Source organism: Salarias fasciatus, chromosome 15, assembly GCF_902148845.1.
Source record: "Salarias fasciatus chromosome 15, fSalaFa1.1, whole genome shotgun sequence".
Taxonomy (NCBI): Eukaryota; Metazoa; Chordata; class Actinopteri; order Blenniiformes; family Blenniidae; genus Salarias; species Salarias fasciatus.
In genome coordinates this window covers 16,039,955-16,058,607 of record NC_043759.1, presented here as the reverse complement: position 1 = coordinate 16,058,607, position 18,653 = coordinate 16,039,955, and the positions used below count along the sequence as shown (strand labels likewise).

The window sequence follows — 18,653 nt, the reverse complement described above, 5'->3', positions numbered from 1 at the left end:
TCCTATATGTGTATTTATGCTGCACATAGTGTGTGGTACAGGAAGTGACTTTCTGGATTTTCTGACAATCACAATACAAATCTGTGGTTTAATTTTTGAAAATGAATTTTTAATTCTCACACACAGTGTCTCTCAGAAAACTAAATGGATCCTGGAGGAGGCGTGGCCGCTGGGCCGCTCCGCAGGTTATTTTTAATGGACGCAGGACAAGTAGTGGAGGATTTCGCCTGCCCACACATAGCTGAGCGGCGGGGCCTGATTTAGATGTAACGGGGGAAAAAGAGAGGAAAATAAAGATGTAATTCAGAAACCTGAGCGCTTGAACCATCCCAATTGGTTCAGCAGACACACACACGGACACACACACACACACAGAAAAAGATATTTTAGGTGCACGCGTGACCACTTGAGGCCACCCGCTCCTCCAGCAGCTCCGTACACATTCACGTCATGTCAGCAGTGGATCCTGCGGCGACCATGTTTGTTTTGGCCCAGATGTGTGGCGCTGCAGTCCAGCAGAGGAGACAGAAGCTGCTACCGGGCCCCACCGCTCCCTGTTGTAGCTCATAGTAAACCCCTGGTGGACGTATTCCCCAGAAAAAAAGTATGCTATATTCCATGAAACAAGCTCTTTTTCCAGTATTTTTATTCTGGCATACACATCTGGTGCAGTTGTTTCGTACCAGCAGTGGACTTTGGCTTCTTAATTCCTGACCTACTCCACAGATAAATTTAATGAAGCAGCTATCAAGCTACAACATATTTATTTAATTATTCTCCTGACTCTGCCGCAGCACGCATCATGATGCTGTTAACTTGGCATCTTCAATAAAAACAAATGATTCCTGGTGTGTGTCCTGACCTGTGTGCACAGTGAGAGTGGGTGTGCTTCGCTACTAATAGAGCATCAATCACAGGGCAGAATAATCTCACATGACCTCCTGGCGTCCCGAGTCTCATTGCGTCAGAGTTAAAAGTTCTAGTAGCCACCTATGTAGGACCCACAAAAAAGTGCTTTTCAGGCAGTTTTTGACTCGAATGTGATCTGTGTTACGTCTGAGTTTATTCAGGGGCCGGCAGAGAGACCGGCCCGGCCCCTCTGAGCGCTCTGTGGTCTCGTAACACAAATCTGACTGTGCAGTAATTTTGTGATAATCGCCTCAGCTGGTACTCGAAGGAATGCTGCTGCGAGAAATGGCAGAGCACGTGACCTGGGCTGACCTGTGGGCGTGTGTGTGTGTGTGCGTGTGTGTGCGTGTGCATGTGCGCACCGTAATAGTGGTGTTTGTTGGCTAGCGCCCAAAAAATGCATTGATTTGATGAGTAACATCTCTTTTCGTAAACGGTTGGATTTTACTCAACGTCTGCAGGCCAGAACGGTGGTGCAGTGGTTGGAGCTGGTGCCTCACGGTGAGGAAGTTTGTGGTTTGATCCTGCAGGTGAATGTGGCTTTTCCATGTGGCGTTTTTGTAGTTTATTGGTAATTCACATTCCTTTTATCCAAAGACACTCCTGCTGGATCAATAAGTGACTTAATATGAGTTTATCTCATTTTAAGGTTCTGCGTCGTGTCTTGTGATGGATGGACTGAGTGAGGAAATAAGGCAGGCAGACACTATATTTAAGGTGCCTTTGATCAGTCAACTACACTGCCACTGGCTATTTCAGGAGCTGCATGCTGTATAATAAGCATGGCTTCAAAGCAGAAACCCAGCGAAACAGTGGGCGAAGAAATAACTATACAGTCATTAAAAGACAAGTGAAGTAAATTAAGGATAAACAGGTGAGTTATTGTTTCTGATTTTATTTTTTTTTTCTTTGCTAACTTGACTCGGTGTCCTGAATCAGAAAACCTTTGTGCCAGTTGATTCTGCCACAGTATCAAGTCAGTTAGTTATCCTTCCTTATCGTACTGATTCCTATCACTGTGAAAATGTTGAAAAACTCCCCTGAATTCAAACAGACAAAAGAAGATGGAGAGTTTGCCAGCCAGACGCTTTGTTTCCACCACCCTCGGACCGCTCGGTAAACACAGCTGTGGAGAAGCAACAAGATACAGACAGATAAGACGGGGGACTTGATAAGGCTGGCAGGAAGTGGGGGACAGCAGCTTACTCACTTCTGATTCTCTACTCAGTCAGCTCCTGACACACGTTCTACATTTACATTGTCTCCGTCTGATGAATGACAGACATGAAGGATGTTTGTGGAACGTTCCACCTGCTCATTCAGGCTCAAGGTCAGAGGGACATGGAGGGAGATTTATCCCCTCTTGATATGACTATAAATATTCTTCTAATCATATGAACCTCGTTGTGGCAGTTTTATATGCTGTAGATCACGTTGTCTGTTGGAGTCAGTGATAAAGAGCCTCTCTCTCGTGAACATTTAAGGCTCTGTGGGCCGGTTTTAAACTGGCCAAAGCCACTTATGTCGCTGTTCCAGCTCCCAGCAGAGTGGAGGAATGTTCTGCATTTAGCTTCGGAGTGGCCGTCGTCTTTACAAATGCAGTATAATAGGAGCAAACAGTCAAGGTAACATTCATACAGTCACATGTTTGTAAAAACAAACATACAGTTAATGCAGAACACACACTCACACACACACACACACACACACCACACACCCCGTCCTGTGGTTTTTGCTTGGGCTATGCTCCCCAAACGTGCAAAAGCTTCTTTGTTGGGCTGGAAACTGCCAAATAAGCAGAGCTCTGGACCAGAACTTGCTGCCAACTTTGTCGGCTTCGCAAACTCATAAACTGTGTACACTACTGTTTTGTGTCACTCTGTGCTCACAGCAACAGCTACTCGCTGTGTTTTCTGTGTGATCCATCTCTCTTGTTTTCATTTGTGTGCGGAGTGTGTGGAATCAGACGGGAGGGGGGCAGAGTAATGCTTTCCAGTCTGTGGCTGGTTTCAGTTTTCCTCCTGCGGTGGACCAGGACAAGGGGGAGAGCCAGATTATTGGAGCAGAGTGTGTATGTGTGTGTGTGTGTGTGTGTGTGTGTGTATGTGTGTGGGGTAGTCGGGGGGCAGTTTTTGGGGGTGGAATTCAACGAGACAAATTCCCAGGACATCTTCAGCTGGAGATATGATTCATACAGGAAAATACATTTGGGGTTTTAAATGAAACCGTGAATTAACTGAACTGTATGCTTCCAAACTTCATCTACAGGTTTGCCAAGTCATGAAAACATCACAAATGCTAATTGAATGCTCTTTTTATTTTTTTGGCAATTGTTGCAATTTTTGAATATTTTTCTTAGTTTAATAAGGTGAAAACGAGTACATCTGTGTTGATAGAAATGTCTTCTTATTTTAGTTATTTAATTGGACTGGTAGTAGAGTTATGAACTGTCATTAAAGCTTTACAGAAATCTGGTTTCATCCATGCAGTTATGAAGAGACCAATTAAAATGCCTCCCCATGGTGTACAGTGTTTAACAGGTGTATCAGTCGATGCACTCTTTGGTCAGGACAGTGATGTCTTCATTTATAAGGAACGGAAATCTCATGAAAAATACAATAATACTGCCCAACCCCACCGTTCATGTTCAGTTTCTCGCGTCGTGTTCCAGCTCGTAAGCGTCACATTCCCCACAACTCCGCTTTTAGCTGAATGAAACTCTCAGGTCATTTCCTGAAGCTGTACTTTTTTTTTTTATTATTATTATTATTATTATTGCTTTATGCCCTCCCTCCCTTCTCTTTCTCTCTCACATACTCATGCATCCCTCCATACCCCCCCCCCCTCTTCCTCCTCCTCCTCCTCCTCCTCCTCTGCTGCCTGCTCTTTTCCCTCCCCTTTGTACCTCTCTTTGACTGCTCACTCACACAGCAGTGGGCCGTGTAGGTGGACACTACACATGTTCCGCTGCTCTCTCTCTTCCTCCCTCAATCCCTAATTCTCTCTCTCTCTCTCTCTCTCTCTCTCTCTCTCTCTCTCTCTCTCTCTCTCTCTCTCTCTCTCTCTCTCTCTCCTGCTGTCACATTCCAGCTGTCTAAAGCCGGGTTTAACTTTCTCTCTCACCGAGAGAAGGAAGGGAAGGCAAAAAGCAAAAAGAAAAGGAGCATTAGAAAAGCCCTCTTCTGTCCGGATGAGAAGAAGAAAAGAAGAGGAAACTCTCCTCAGAGTCCACTTGGCTTAAAGAAGGGGGAGTCACCATAAAGAAGTGTACCTTCTTAAAGGGACTATCCTTTTTTTTTTTTCCATGCTCCCTCCTTTCTTTTCCTTTTTTGGGCCGTGCTCCTTTCATTCTCGTCAGAGCCACGGTGGACTATTCACGTGAGCGCTTGTTTTTACGGCGGAGCGACTTCCAGCTCTCCTGGCGGGACGGATCGGAGCAGCAGCGGGGGGGGTGGAGTGGTGTGGAGGAGGAGGAGGGAGGGGGGGTGTTTGACAAGACAGACAGCCACACACAAGCGCACGCTCAGAGAGAAAGTTGCTGTTCGGACCTGGGAGGATTTTCCATTCAGCAATGTGTGTGTAAGTGTCACCTCGCTTTTAAATCTCCCCGCTCTTGTCTGGCTCTGTTGGTTTTCTGCATCTGCGACGCGTTTGAGAATAATGTTTTTAAAGGATTGAGACCAGAATGCTTTTTTTGTCCTCTTGCAGACTTCAAAACTTCACATGTCCATAAGTGAAATTGCAACATTTTCTGAGCATTTTTCTGATTGTAAAGTTGAAGTGCCTCGCTCGGCGTCATTCTCTGGACGGTCAGCGCTGCTCTTGGAGTCTATGATGTGGGAATGTTTAAACTGTGGTAAACATGTCTGCGCTGGTGTGTATTTATGAGGAAAAAAATGAGGAAACAAGTGGTCATGAGGAAGATTTAACAGGGTGATTGACTGTATTACATCATGACAGAGAGCTGTAACCTCAGACAAGAACAAGACCATCAACAAAACGGCTTCAAACAGAAATCACAGTGTTACTTATTGGAAAGCTGATGATGTCTCGTTGGCAGCTTGTTTTCATGATGCTCGCTTCCTTCCATGAGCGGTCAGTGTTTTTTCCACGGTCTGCCGGCAGGAGATTGACTCCACTGTAATTAACCGCGGGGTTCATGATGCAGTGAGAGTCACACACTCCGAACACCAGTTGCTGAGTCAGAGAGCCGGCCGTGTGGTGCGCTCGCTGAAAACACTCCGCGTTAACTTTATGACAACACTTACATGATTATAGGGCTGCAGCTGGCTATTGTTTTCATTATTCAATAATCTATTTATTTCTGTGTTCTAACGGTGTAAAACAGTGCGTGACTAGATTCCCGGTCGTTTATCTGAAAACCAAAGATAGTGAGACTATTACAATATTTATTTCAACAAGTGTTAAATAACTCAAAACATGTGGTATATTTTACATTCTTCAAAATATCCTGGACTTCCCAGAGATGCAGGAGTCCTTTTGTCTTCAGTGCGGACTCCATCTCTTCCCGAACCATCTTGATTGGGTTTAAGTCGGGTGACTGTGGAGGGCCGGTCATCTGGTGCAGCCCTCCATCGCTCTGCTTGGGGTCATTGTCCTGTTGAAGAATGGGTTTTCATGTCTCAGCTGGATGCTGTGGTCGCCATGCTGGTTCAGTGCACCATCACACCCCCTCCATGCTTCACGATGGGAGCCAGGCATGTAGAAACCGTCCATTCACCTCTTCTGCGTCACAGAAAGACTCAGTGGGTGGAGCCAAAGATCTGAAATCTGGATTCTGGAGACCAAAGCACAGAGTTCCACTTGTCACATGTCTATTCTTTGTGTTTCTTGGCCAAACAAATGCAGGAAAAAAAAAAAAATCATAGAAAGTTATCCAAACCTTTCACTGGTAGTGTAAAGGTTGACTGCGATGTACCTATGTAGGTTTACTATGATCTTTATTGCCATACATTGCCACATGTGTAGCTTATTCTATTTACCTTAATCCAATTCCATTAAATTCAGCTGTATTTATAAAGTGCCAATTACAACATAGTAGTTTCTAGGCACTTTTACAGAGCAAACCCAACAGATCCACATGAGCAAGCATAAGCGACTGTGGAAAGGAAAAACTCCCTTTTAACAGGAAGAAACATTTGCAGAAACAGACTCAGAGGTGGCGGCTTTCTGCTGTTCTGGTTGGGGTGAGGGGACAGAAAGAGAAGGAGGTTGGACAGACAGTTTCTTGTATCTACATACATTTCATGTATAAACAGAGAGTACATAGGCTACAGGAGGAACAATCGTCAGTGACACGTAGTACTAGAATGAAATTACATTGAAATGAGATAAAGGAGCAGAACTGGGAGCCGGTTCCACATGGCAGGATCCCGGGGTTAAGTAAACGGCGTGCACCCACTGGGTCCGGGTTACCTCATTAGATTCATGGATCAGCTGCAATTGATGTTCTGTATGCGATCCCTCAATCATGGCTCCTAAGAGACAGCCTGTTCGTTCAGGGTTTTGGTGTTCTGACTTTTTAGTCTCCCATAGTGGAATTGACCATCGATCCCAGAGAGAGAGGGGGGGAGGGATCATTTTGTTTTCATTGAAGTGGACACGGGTTCGCAGATTTGTACAATCAATCCACGACTAATTTTCCCAACATCACCTTACAGAACAGTTACATAACAGTTCCTAAAATACAGGGTATATGAATACTTTTATCAACTCTGTTCCAACGCTGTTGCTTGATGTTATGTGGGATTCAAATAACTTCATTTTTGATCATTTCAAGTGAGAAGATGATGAAATCCATTGTATTCTATTTCATGATCTTGTGTATTTGTCATGTAATTTTACTGGGACCCTGAAGTCTGACCTCCAGCAGGATTTGTGACCTTGACTTTTCATTGTCAGGGATTAACTCATCTCATGGCGATCTCAATGCAGTTTTAGTTTGTTATCCACACACTGGATCACTGTAACCTTTCCTGCAGTCGGGAGTGTGTTTTTCCACAGTCGCTCATCTCACACACACATGCAGGCTTGACTCCCAGCAGAGCTCCGGCACACGTCAGCCCTCATAAACAGGCCTGAAAGGCCCAGTGAGCCGCTCAGGCCAGACAATGCTGCAGTCAGTTCCTGGACTCCAAATTGACAAAATTGTTTAGATGACTTCCAAATGGTGTGTGTGTGGTTTACTGCATGTTGTGAGCATACAGTAAATACGTTATTGTGTGGCTTTTAAGTGTGTGTGGGTGTGTTAGTGTGCGCCTGCATCCACACCTACCTCTCGTGGTCGGGGCCCGCCAGGTTCCCCTCTAATTGACGCGTTGCTGCCGATCCCCCCGTAGCGCCGGGCTGCAGCGCCGGCCCCGTCCCTCCCCAAACCACAAGGGACTCTTTGTTTGTAATTTATGAATTAGTGTGTGGTTTGGGTTACGAGAAGCGAGGGCAGGCCAAAAGCTGACGGCACAGGAACAAGACCAAGCCCAGCGGCGCTCGTTTTGATTAGCTGGACGCTAACTCGCTTTTGTGTGTTTTTCCAGATTAATATTCTGGATGTTCACTAAAGATTGAAGGAGAGATTTACATGAATGTCAGAAAGATTTTTTTTGGCAAACCATATGAGCGTCTCTTTTTTTCCCTCCATTTTTTTGTCAGTTTAGAGCTTCTTTTTTCTTCTCCTCTATACGGATGTGACCTCATGTTTGACAATGCTGTGATAATCTGCGTCAGTCTGCGTCCAGCAGCCATCAGATAAGGCCGACTGCTCTCTTATAAAAAAAAAAAAAAAACACAATGAACAAAAAAACCAGGCCCTTCTCTTTCTCTCATCATCTTTGCAGCTTCATACCCTGCCGTCCTGAATGCACTTTCCTCTGTCCTTTTCCTTCCTTTTGCCCTTTTTCAGCAAGTGGTTTTATTTACCTTGTCTGGTCTGAGTGGAAACTGGCACTGCAGTGGGCTTTGGGCTGGTCTGCTCTCAGAAAAGCAAAGCCCTTTCCAGCACCCAGCCTTTTTTCTTTTCTTTACCCTTGATTTGATTTTTATCCTTTTCTTCTCTGTTCTCTGTTTTTGAAACTCAGCATGCATTCCTGATGGCTGCAGCTCTCCGAGAGGAGTGTTTTCTTTTTTCCTTCCTTCCCCTGCTAACCTTCCTTCCTTTAGTCCTTCTTTCCTTCCCAAATGAGTGCTTCCTTTGAAAAACTCTACAGTAATAGGCATCTTGAATTATAGATTCTGTATGGCCTGATAGTCAAAGCAGATGTGCCCCTTAAAACGCTTCCCAGCATTCTTCAGCACCAACATGCAGCTGCTTACTCAATACTTTGTGAAGTAACCAGACAGCAGCAGTGTGTGTGTGTGTGTACACACTGAAAGATCTAGACATTGGCATGGTGTGCCAGAAAATCCATAGAACGCCGTTATTGAACATTCTTTTAGCAGGCCAGGCTCACCCAGGTAGATGACTTTTAGCTCTGAGGCACCTTGGTGAAGGGTGAAGGACGCTGCTCTGCCGAGAGAGAGAGAGATGTGTTGACTTTTAGAGGAGCTTCCAGTTAATTAACCAGAGCGTTGGCGTTGCATCGTGAGGACGGCAGAACAAGGCCGGCGTCGAGGCGCATACCAGCGGTGAGTGTTCATCCGTGGATTTTGCTCAGAGGTGTGTATGTTTGCTCACTCGCCTGTCTGGCTGGATTTCTGTGTACCTGATGTGGGTCGACTGGTATCTGCTGGTAACTGACGGGTTTCACCTGCATGCAGTGGAAAATTTTGACATCAGTTTATTTCGCAATCCAGTTAAAAATTCCTTTATCTGGAAAAATGACAGACGTTTTGAGAATAGCTTCTTCTGCTATATGTTAACACCGCTTTGCCCTTTGAGTGTATTTATTGCGACTGTGCGAGCTTTCAATTGGAGATGTGACGTTGGAGTGTTACAGCACTGAGGCTGCAGTTTATTTCAGCCAGGGAATGGCATAGAGTAGCGTGTGGTGTGTTTTTACAGCCACCCCCTCGGCCCTCCCCTCTCCTCCCCCTCCGCTCACCCCGCCTCACCCCCATTAAACTCAATTTGTTCTGAGAGGCGAAGATCTCCGCAAGCCCAGAAACATGTGCTGCATTGGCACAACCAGGCAGAAAAGCTTGATTCTGAGGAGGACTTCATGGCGCTGTCGGGAAAATAGCGTCGTAATGAACAGAGAAGAGGAGGAAACATTCACAGTGTATGTTTTCTAGTGGTAATCATCCAAATATAGTATGAATCTATGGACCATTTTGGGTGTGCTTTGGCCCTGCCAGCAAACTTCAGTATGTTTTAACAAACCCATTGAATAGAGGAGGAGAAATGAAAAGGCGGACAAAGACGTACAGTGAGGAGGAATGAGATGAGCTCGCATTTCATTTCAAGAAAGTTTTCTTTTTTTATTTTCTGCGGTCGATTCCATATTACAAGCTCGGAGTCATTCAAAAAGGCCAAACTTCCCTCGGGAATCCAGTGAGACTTCCAATAAAGGTTGAAATGTTTTTCTTCAGGATTACAGGGTCCAGATTTAACAAAGACTCAGCACCAGATGAAAAGACTCGGGGAAAGGGACCTCTATGTAAACATGTGTTTTAAGTCTGGTGCATTTTCTAGGTTTCGACGTACAGTAAACACGTGTTTTGGGTCGTGTTGAAGTTTTATTACTCCTGTATTTCAGGTTTTAGAAGTTAGGAAAAGCGCTTAATGTTGTGTGTAGAGGATTTTTTTTTTTCTAAATGAAGCATTAAATGAAGAGGTGGCCGGCTGAGGGAGAAGGATCTGCTGCTAAGGTAAATGTATCCAGAGGATGTTAGCAGAATTTTGGTTTAAAGCATTTTGTTATCTTAACTCTTAAATGCATTGGTTTTTATATAAATAAAAGCTTTCTGGTAGCTCATCAGGTAATATCCTGAATGTAGGAGGAGCTTGTTGTAGCAGGAAGGACATCTGATGAAAATAATAGATGAATCATGTTGCAGTGACCTGATGTGAACTATCCTCACATTTAAATCCTAAACATTTCCCAGCATGTGTTCTCAGCACAATTTGTATTAAAGTCCTAAATGTTAAGGCAGGAGCATCAAGTATGGAAGAACAAGTGTAGCCAGGTAATCCATTAGACATCAGATCATCCAGAGTCCTTTGCTGCAAACCGTGAGACGCAGCCTGGATGTCAGACGATCCGACGCGGTTCCGGTGTGCGAGTTTCACCTCGATAGAGATCTGAGCTGCTTTGGAAAACACGCGACTCAGAGCTCCAGTAAACACGTGATGGATGGTGACCTCCGGGGTCAGTGGGGCACTTATCAGGCTCTACTCAGGACAGTATTGATGAGTAATTGTTGGATTTAGGGTCAAAGGTTATCGGTCATCAGCAGCTGACGGGTCACGACTGTGTGAGAGGAAGTAGACTTCACAGGTCTTATCAGTGTCTGAGTGATATCCCTGCATTATAATTGAGTCGGTGATAAGATATCTGAGTCAGTTTATTTTCTGTCTGCTGTAAAATATTTAAAAACCTAACAAGTCGTTCAATATTATTGCATTCTTATTGTCTCAACAAGAAGTCAAGCAGAGCAAGAGGCTATAGTTAGACATTTATAGAGATCATTAACAGTTTCCCAGGTTAGTCATGCGTCTTTTGATAGCCGTCATTAGCATTTTGAGCCAAACCGTCTGCTCGTCCGGGTTCAGCAGTCCTCTGTGTTTAATTGCGACGACGTCGGCCTCGCTCTCAGTTTTTATGTCTTAAGAGAGAATAGCTCTTTCCAAACTATAAAACCAATCTCATACCAGCAAGAACCACAGAAATGCTTTTAGGTCTGCTGCAAAAGTCAGAACAACGATTTCTTCTGCTTCCAGTCTTTAGGCTAAGCTGGAGTAATCACTTCCTTACTCCAGCTGAGTGCTTCCCACACAGACACACACCAGTGTTGATTTTCTCCTCTGACTCTCCGCGAGAAAGTCTGTTTCCATAAATGTCAAACTCCACTAACTTTAATCGCTCAGGCGAGTCAGAAACCACCAATTCCGTTTTTATTTAGCACTTATAATTGTGGCGTAAATGTCCGATGCCTCACTCGATCGTGATCCTTTTCCATGATGTCTTCAGGCTATATTTTCTCCCGGTCGGATGCGTCCTACAGCTTGTCTGAAATAGCCTGCAGCCATTGAGAGCCAGTCTTTCCCAGTACAGTATAACCATGCTGGGTTGTTATTTAAGAATCTCACAGTGAACCCAATCACTCTGATGTTGAGCCAGAGCCCACTGATCCACACTCCAAACACCACCACGGCCTCACTCTTCCTTTTCCTTCTAAAACCGACGATGAGGGGATGTTGGAAGGAGGGATGGAGGAACAGAAAGAACCAGGGTGGCTTTTTCTTTGGCCCTTTTTTGGCACGCTTTTTTTTTTTTTTTTCTCTCTTGCCTCCTTCTTCCAACAGGCCATCTGTTTCCTGTCTGAAACTCGACACCAGTGCCCGATTGGGTTCAACTTCTCTTGAGGTGTGTGTGTGCGTGCGTGTTCAATAGCAGGGTTTACGATTAGCTTCTATACTAATACGCCCAGTCATTTATGTTGGTACTAGCTGGCCCATGTGGCTGCATGTGATCCAAGTGTGATATTGCAGACGCACTTTACCCGACCTGGAACTATCGACACGATATCATGGGTTCAAATAGAATCTTCTCGGTGGCTGATATGACGTGGTAATGCATTCTTTTTTGGCCATCCTGGACACTGCTGTATTGATTTCACACTTAAAATGGTATTGGTAACTGCAAAAAATGAGTCAACATCTTATCGGCCCATTTGAGAATTTCCCTCTGAGATTATTAATACATTTCAATTCAGTTCAGTAGCATCATCAGTTATATGTTGTCCTGCCATTTTTCACTCGCTTTCCCCTGTCTGACTCCGTCTAGTGGGGATTTTCCACCCCTAGGCTCACAATGAAAAGCTGGACGTTTCACTCCCGGAGTGTTTGTTTTTAATCGACACGCATTAAGACGTCTGTCAGCTCAAGCAAAACCAGAGGTTCAAGTTTGTGTTTGGTGGAACCAGACGATCCAGGCCTGCAGCAGCCTTGACCAATCCAGAGACACAATGTTTTTAATACATTGCAAGACTTCTGTATGTTACTGACAGAAACAGATTCTCTTTTTTTCTGCTATTAGGTTGGGTGTGATTGTAAATACTATAAGAAACACATGGTCTGTGTGTTGGGAGGTGTGATTTCCACTCTTCCATTTGTCTATTAATGCCTGCTGCCCTCCAACATGACAGTTGCCCTATAAAGGGCAGTTTTGATTAATTCATGGGTGGTCCTCCTTCACCCAAGAATCCTTCCAATCAGAACTCTTGACTTTGGAATACTGGCATCTCTGCAACTCTCCAAAGTCGGTTCCAACTTCTCTGCATATGTAAAGGTATTAGAACTGTGTTTTAAAAATTGTTTTGATAATTTGAGAATAATTCTCTGTTTTGCAGAAATGCAAGCTGGTCTTTTAGAAAAAAGTGTTTCATTACCCTCTGAACTGTCTTCTCATACATTTTCCTTCTGTATCCGAAATTACACATATGTTTTCACATTAGTTATGTATAGTTTAAACAATTCATCCATACAAGTCTTCAGAAAATCCTTCACTTCTCATGTTATCTTTCCAGTCCTCCCACTCATGTTTCCTCTAATATTCGGTCACGCTTGAGCAAAAGGGCCTGGTAAAGAGTCCTGTGTTGCGTGTGTGTATGTGTGCACGCACTAGTGTGTGTGTTTGAGAGTTACAGTGTCAAACGTTGACCCGTCTGTCGGTGAATTCTCACGTACATCTGCCTTTCGTCAAGTCGGCACTAAACCCCCTGCAGCGAGGCGTTGTCAGAATCAACAAGCGTCCCATATCCAGTTGCATTTCCTCGTCCCGCAAGCAGCAGTCCACTCACTGTCAGAAGATTTTCACAGCTGTTTGGCACCGGAAAGATTTACAGCCGAGCTGGAAGGGAGACACTGTTCCGGAGACAGGTCTTCTCATCTGAAACAAGGAGCTGATTGCCGTTAAACTGCGAGTTATCTTTTCCTAATGCTTGGTACCACAGGTCAAGTTCTATATTTTACTTCTCTGACCAACATTTTTAACATTAATTTTAAAATGATGAAGCTGTCAATTACAGCCAAGCGCAAAAAATGTTTATACATCATATTATCATATGAAACTTCTCATACTTGTCTCAGTTTTTGTAATTTTGTGATAAAACCTCTCATACTCATCATAATGAGTGTAATATGTATAATAAGAAGGTATGTCACACACGCACATTAAAATATAATACCGATCACTATTATTGCTCTTATTTTTATTGAAGGGAAGGTAAATATTCTCTAAAACTGAATTTTCTTTAATGAAGTTTAAGACAAAGTCTGACTGTGTCTAAAGAAGTTGTGCAAACTACATTTATTGAATCCAGATGTCTTTATCTAACCTGATGACTTTACAGTGGATCCACAGAGTCTGTTGAATATTTAGAACAGCTCATGCAAAGTAGTAATATCTAGTGCAATGCTAGGTTTTCTATTGTTTTCACATAATAAGGTATTATTGTTAATGGCTGTTGGCATCCACGTGCAATAAAAGCAAAACTCATAAGAGTTCCCAGGTCTGAAAGACAAAACCAGCCAAACAATCACTGAAAACCTGCCCAATAACCAGTCCACTACCATAATTCAAAATATTGCTCACATAAAACCATCTCCACTGCTTAAGAAGCCCAACAGTGCTGCTATCGCTGCAAGTTGGATTCTATTAAACTATAACAACATAATTATTCAGTGTGAAAACATATAATATGTAGAATTTTCAATCATTTCTGCAAAATAGATCTGTTCAAGCCTAAAACACCTCCCACCCCACCCCCCTGCTTGTCACCTGAATGCCCTCAAGTCTCACCACCTTCAATATACAGCATATAGATATATTGTTCGTAATAGTTTAATCACTGTCAGTGTGACACATTTATGAGTTGGATAAGCAACTTTTTAAAGTTCTGCTTTTGAGTTATGTGTGCAAAATGTCTGGTTTTAGACCCTCTGACTCTAGAGATAATGCGTAATGTAAGCGCATTAACTCTCTTTCCTTATCTAATAGCATACATATGGCTCAGACGTCTGGCGCAGATGTATTCCTCACCCGACTATGATGTCCACCAGGCTCTTCAGACCCGAGAGCAGGTGTTTATTTTAAAGACTGCTGTAAAAGTGTCTCTGGCTGCGTCTGTGTCGATCACTCCCCTCTCTGCTGGACTCTCTCGGCTCTTCACCCTGAGGACATGCATCTGCCTCCGCCGCGGCTCAGGCTGTTTTAACAGCCTTGCTGGGTAGACGGGGGGAGGCGGAGACGAGACACACTCTGGGAGTTACACGAAATGCAGACAAACTCAGCTGAGATTACACATTAAACTGTACCAGAGTGAATATATAAGGAAGACACTTTGTGCTCAGTATAGCAGCTGTTTATCGGCTCCAGCACCACGCAATGATTCAGCTGTATTTTCAGTTATTTCTCAAACTGCGCTTTGATTGAAGAAAGTTTGTGAAGGAGCAAAATTCAGTATCACATCTTTTATACCTGCTTTGTCACTGGAGTCTATTCCAGGTGTCAATGGGTAGCTTGAGGTAAATGCTGGATAAGTTTCACATCACATCAGTGGCCAGGAAGCTGGAGTCGCCTGAAACAAAGTCCATTCATGCCCATGGAGAACATGCAAACTCTGCACAGAAAAGTCAGAGACCACTTATTTCTTGGATTTCCATGATATTGACTTTTAAAAGAGCAGCATTGATGCTTCAGTTGGTAGAGCAGGTTAACTTCCAATCTTAAGATTAGTCGTTGGATCCAAGTGTCCTAAAGGACGGTGAACTCCAAGCTGCTCGCGGTGGAGGTTGAGCACCTTCCATACCGGCCGTGTGAGTGCAATGTGTGTGTGAGTGTGACGGCGTGAAGGGCTTCAAGACGTCTGAAGCGGTCATACGAGGTGTATAGGTGAAGTTCAACATTTTCACAGTAGACTAAACAGAGCGTGTTTATGCCATGTCCAGCTGTTGTGATCAGTCTGCTGACAGACTCAGGCTGACCCGAGCCTCAGTGTTATCATCTCTGTCCAAGCCTGACCACTAATATGGCCTCAGCTCTCTGTCAACACATGGAGAGAGAAAAAAAATAGTCCTCCCGTTCTCTTTGAGCTGACTCCCACATTGCAGTTTGAACATGATGATGCCTGAAGTATCGCTGATTGTCTGTTGATTACAGTAACGCGTTACTGACTGAATACTGTTGGTTACGATTCTACTCTCAGTTTGGGTTTGTTTAACTGCCTGACAATGACAGGGCACGAGAGTGCAGATGATAGGCAGCTGCTGCATGAGGCAGGTGGTAGTGTTTTACCAGAATGATCAAGAAGAGATCTGAGTTAGAATCACTTCATGAAATCATAGAGCGCATAATGACACACAGATGGTGAAGGAAACTCTGCAGACCTTCACTGGTACGGACATTTTCCTTGATTGTTTTGGACAATGGCTTTTAATCTAATCTACTCCTTTCTGGTGTTTACTGAAAAATCAGAATGTTATCACAATGGTTTGAACAGTGCATGCGACTGAGGTCACACCGTTTCATTATCTGCACACTCTGCAGTCACACTGCCTGAACCCGCCATAGCCTCCACTGTAAATATGAAACACAGTTGGATTTTGCACGATTTTCAGACATTTATTTTACTTTCTATACTACCATCCAGCCACCACTGACAGGATCTGGCATGTGGACTTCTCATAACCATAACTCATAGAGCATTTATCTACAAAAAAAGAGAAGAGATCAGAGTCACACTGACCACCCCAGGGAGGTCTTCACTACTGTCAGAAACACCCGATCTTTGTCTGCGCTGCTCCTAATAACCTTTTTTAATGGAGTTAGTTTTATCAAAGAGACCCATTCAGCATGTTCTGTGCCGACCCCGGTGAGCCTCAGAGGATCCTCTGAGGGTCAGCAGAGTGAAGCAGAGCCTGTCCTGGGTTATTGTGAACCGGCGGTATTCCTTCTAAAACTTTTGGGCTTTTGTCTTTTTCAGCCCCTGCTTCAGTTCAGTTTTGAAAGAACGCCATTCAGATACACCAAACAATACCACGACTCACATCACTCAGACTTTATTCACTGAAAATCTTGCGTTTTATATTTTATCCATACTTTAACAAAGTAAATGTCAGTCGTGACTGAAGTCAATGAAGGCTCCTTGTTCAGAAATCCCAGCTCTGACGGCGCTACACTCCCTGAAGTTTGCATGTTCTCTCTATGACGTCTGTGGGTTTCTTCTCCATCTGCCCTGATTTCCTCCCACAATTCAAATGCATGCTTGGTCTAACTGGTGGCTCTGAACTGTCAGTATATATGTGTGGTTGTGTGAAATACAGTGCAGGTGAGATTATCATAGCTGTATATGTACAAGCTGAGATCTCACCACAACCAGGAGTGAAAACAGCTTCAGAAATGATTTTGCTGATTCGGGCTGGGATTTCAATCAGTGTTCCTGGAAGCAGAGCAGGACTGTTTTTTCCTAATTCAGTGATTATTTTTAATGCTTTCAGAAGGGAACTGTGCCCACAAAGCAAAGAAAATTCCATCTGTATAAACCTGAAAAGTGTAAACCAAAACTTTAGACTTTAGATTATGTCTTTCAAAAAAGATGAACCCATCCCTTTCAGATAATCAACTCTCGGAAGATGATCCAAGCGCTCTAATGAAACTCTGCCAGCGTTCGTAGCAGCCTTTGAAAGTGTCACTAAATGACAAGGACCTGACCCTACACACCACAGTAGAGTAAATCCACCTGTATATGAGGGCGCATTCAGAAAAGCGCTACTTTTATCAGGATTAATCCTTCATCAAAATGCCAGGCAGTCCTCGGGTCTCAGATAGCTGTAATGTTGCCAAGCGTTGATTTTATTAACTGCCCTGAGTGAACAGTTGTTGCCTTGAGCTAAAGATAGCACCATTGTTTAGATTAGCCTTGACATATGTTGGAACATGCTTGTTCGGCGTTGCCTTACTGGTCGAGTCCTGCAACCGTTTGTCCTCTCTGCGCTCCGCATCAGTGGCGGTAAATCTGCGTCTCTGTCTGCGTTTGATGAGTTCAGCAGCTCTGCGTCCCGACGACGGCTCTGTATTCAACGTCGGTCACACCCACGTTGATCCGGCGGAGCATCAGATAACAACGAAGCCTCTCCCTGATCGCGCTACAATAGATGTGGACGTTCCAGCGTTCAAGCTTTGTAGGCAGCTCCAGTTTGAAAACACACAAGGTCGTGCATGGCTGTGAATTCTTGTAAACAATGGGGATAATTTAATGATATAGTTAGAACGGATTCCACAGTCACAGTGTTGAGAAATGTGGCTTGTTATATATACGTACACAGGAGTGCTGGGAAGAAAATAGACGGCTCAGGGACACGCCGGAGAGGAGAATGCAGAATATGTTACAGTAAGAGGAGTATGCCATGAATGTGGCAGCTTGTCTGCTTGATGCCAACCGTACGAGGTTGTCGATATTATCAGTGCTGAAGTCATAAAATCAGGCCTGTGTGTGTGTTTGTGTGTGTGTGTTTGTGGGGGGTCCGAAGGGGGAGTACCACAACCGAGTGATTATCTCGATGATTGTTATGACCCCACACTGTCAACAGATCATCTATTTCTGTCATGCACCCATGTTAATGACGCCAGCTCGGTGTGTGCGTGCGTGTGTGTGTGTGTGTGCACGTGCCCACTTGTGGTGTGTAAGAGGAGGGTTTAAACGGCCAAAACAGCTGGGATTTTGGAGTTTTAATTGGTAGCTGTGGTGAAGTGAGAGTGGCCACGTTCAGGGCTCGCGCTGTGGCGTCTGTATCTGCGTGTGGCTGCGCTCACATTTGCATTTGCGGGTGTCTCGCAGCAGAGGGGTTGTGTGTTCTGCATTAAAGTAAATTTCTTACGCTCTGCAGCTGAATGTGGGGAAAGTCGGGGGGGCTGACTGAGACATGGTGGGAGGGAGGAGGGGGCTGACTGCTTCCACTCACTCACAGTGTGGAATGTAATCCCGACCGCCACGACCCAAACCTTGGATGTTTTTCTACTATGTCACCATCCAGCTATGTCTTAAGTTTACATAGCCGCTCCGAGGCAGCGTGGCTGCTTACATGCTTTGTATTATAGAATACTGTCAGAGTATAACTAAGACTTTTGGAGTTTAGTCGACTCTCATTGACTCTCATGAGTTGATTTGGGTTGAGTAGAGATGAGCTTTTGGGTAAAACTCTCGTAAAGTTGGTGCAAATGGAATCATCAGTTGAAATGGAGCAATATCAGAAATATAGAAGTAGCTCAACCTGATACACTTTGTATGCAAGTGTGTTAATGATGCCTGTGACACACACACACACTGTTTGCCACGCTTACAGCAGGACATAGTGTGAGGTCGAGGCAGTGCATTCATTTAGGAGGTGGATAAACATCAATGTAATAACACATCCCAAACACACACACACACACACACTGACATGCACCCACACAATTCAAATACGCTGCTGTCAGCTGGATACTGTTAGAGTGTTACGCTGGGGGATGGAGAGAAAAGAAAGAGGGAGTGAAAAGAGGAATGCAGCCTCAACACCTTCAGCTTCTGCC

At 44.3% G+C, this 18,653-nt stretch overlaps 1 protein-coding gene across 3 annotated transcripts in view; it reads left to right on the top strand.

Moving 5' to 3' along the window:
- eva1aa (eva-1 homolog A, regulator of programmed cell death a) overlaps positions 1 to 18,653 on the top strand; it is a 59,806-nt gene that overhangs the window by 31,612 nt on the left and 9,541 nt on the right. The window contains exon 1 of one of the 3 annotated variants that reach the window (XM_030110666.1): positions 4,408 to 4,488. The exons of 1 other annotated variant lie outside the window; for it this stretch is intronic. The gene's annotated coding sequence lies outside the window, so the exon portion shown is untranslated. Of the gene's footprint in view, positions 1 to 4,407; positions 4,489 to 6,126; positions 6,141 to 18,653 lie in introns of those variants that run through there. One more of the 3 variants, XM_030110667.1, reaches the window with a different exon arrangement.